This window comes from Aythya ferina (genome assembly GCF_964211825.1).
Source record: "Aythya ferina genome assembly, chromosome: 1".
In the NCBI taxonomy this organism is placed as follows: Eukaryota; Metazoa; Chordata; class Aves; order Anseriformes; family Anatidae; genus Aythya; species Aythya ferina.
In genome coordinates, this window is record NC_140296.1 from 179,470,826 (window position 1) to 179,473,325 (window position 2,500).

The following is a 2,500-nucleotide window of genomic DNA, read 5'->3' on the forward strand; positions in this document are numbered from 1 at the left end:
CTGGCGTCAACCCTTCCCCTTCTCCTACCCAAAGTGTCTCCCCCATGTCTGGAGGTGCGGCTGTACTCCGGCACCGAAGCCCAACCAGCTGCTGTGGTAAACAGCTGGGGTCCGGCTCTGCCCAGGGGCAGCGCCCCCCGAACTCCTCCTGAAGCCTCTGCTATCAGCTTCTCATCTGCTCAGGCCCCTCAGCACCTTGTGAGTCCGACCCCCTTCTCTTGTAAATACCGGGGTTTTTAATTACAACACCAGCTATTTATTGCTTTAATGGAAGGAGAGGTGTCTCCCGTAAGACAAAATATTGTCAAAATCCTCTTTTATAGAAACACGTTTTAACAGGATGGATAAATTGCGTGTGTACGGGCCTCTGAAATAACAGGTCATAATAGCTCTTAAAATTGAATCATTCTTAGTGCTGAATTAAACAGTGTACACTAGCTACTTTTATAGTTAAATATTTTAGACGGTGACAGAAAATGTGGAAGAATTAAATAGTTTTAGATTGAAATACGAGAAGTTGTTAAGACTTAAATCCGTGCGTTGCTTCAAATTCAAGTGTATTCTGTTGTAACAATTTAGCACTTACAGTGTCAGAGTCTGAGGAAATACATGTTTCAGTGTCTTCATTAATTTCTTAGCAGTTTTACACCTCTCTCTATATATAATCTGTATATGCACACACTATACATACACTATTTTATATTAAATTAGACAAATATTATATAAAATTACTTCCATAATTTAATATTATTTTCATGGAAAAGCATGTCATCACCTTTATTCAGGTGTTCAGATTGTTATAACAGTACTTTAAAATCTGTATTGAGAGTGTATTTAATTGGTAAAAATGTTTAGAAGCCTAAATTTAATTGAAGCACCTTAAAACACAACAATACCAACAGAATAATGTGCCACTTACACGTTACTCAAAGCAGCAGTCCTAGCCATTTGTAGTCAATTTGTCCATACAGTAACAGATTCCAGCATATAGCATTTGCAAAGACCACGGAGAATAACAACTGAAGATGAAAATATCCAGTTGAGTACTAATAACAGACAGGTTCTGAGGGGACAGGCTTAGAAGTGACAATCTTTTCTTCAAAATTGTGATTAGATCTTAAATAAGCAGACAGGCAAAGTAAAACCATGGGTACAGTTAATAGGACTCAAGAGGCATTTTATGGAAGGGTCTGCACCATAGGATTTAAATGCAACTTGAGTTAGATGTGTAAGTCCTTCTATAAAATATGTTGATGTGAAACATAAACACTAGTAAACAAGCAGTAGGATGTCCTTTAGATAATGGGCATAGCTTTATACTCCTTTTGCTTTTTTTTTTTTTTTTCTTCTGTTTTTAACCAGATGCCTTTTGAAATATGATTTAAGAGGAAAATGCTGCCTGTTTCTGTTACTGTCACTGTGGTAACTCTCTAAAATACTATTTTTTATATGTGACTTGCCAGACAAACTTTGACAAGTAGAAAACCAGAGCAAACCCTTACGTACCTAGTACCTATAGTTATTATTCTTAAGATTTTTTTATTGTTTAAATACATTCAAGATAGAGTGTACTAATGTCATAGTTTAACACTGTCATTTTGGCTTCTCTGGGTCATTTTTATGTTGGCCTTCAAATAAACAAATGAAGTTCTTAATACTTTTTTCTAAAGTAAAGTAAATGCTTGCTGTTTTTAATATGTTTCCTTCAGCTGGGCAGCTACTTAAAGTGATGCTAACACCTAAGAATAGCAATAGGGGCTGAGTAAAATCACAAAATAAGTTTTCATTGTGGCATGAATACGTATTGGGCAAAGCTAAACATCAGTGATTTTAGACTATGTATTAGGAGCCACTGGGATAACATAAAAATTTTAGTTTTTATATGGCCTTTTTCAAGTATCTTGTTCAAGTGTATGATAAATTGGTAGACATGTAAAGTAAATAAGCTAAAATGATAAACATCATTAAGTTCTTATGTGGAATTATATGGAGTTTGGACAGTCCTGTCCAAATTGGCTTGATGAACTATGTTGTTTTGATCTTTATATAGAAATGAGAAGTTTGACTTAAATCTGGTAGTTACTCCTCTACCATGTATCAAGAGAGAATGACAGTATTCTATAATATATTGTAATATATACTTGGTGATAAATGGATTGGGTGCTGTCACAAGTCATCAGGTCGGCTTTGAAGATGTATGACTAGAACGTAAGCAACTTTTTATCTTACTGTCGATATTTATCAATTTATAATTATTGCTAAAGTGAATGCAGATTATTGTTAAAATATGATACTAACTGTTATCTGCTCAGACTTGTTTCTTCTGCTTATTTTGGCTTATGACATTTTCTCTCTCATACATATATATATACATTCATACACTCAGTTATTCACTTTCATTTTTTTTTCTTGTCTGTTAAAATCAGATACTAGAATGTATAATACATGGAAAAAGCATATCCTTGATTAAATACATTGACAGATTATTCTGCATTAGATG

The 2,500-nt window shown here is 34.4% G+C and overlaps 1 protein-coding gene across 13 annotated transcripts in view; it reads left to right on the forward strand.

Annotated features, from left to right (window-relative positions):
* FOXP2 (forkhead box P2) overlaps positions 1-2,500 on the forward strand; it is a 429,442-nt gene that overhangs the window by 234,510 nt on the left and 192,432 nt on the right. The gene's annotated exons all lie outside the window — the stretch shown is intronic.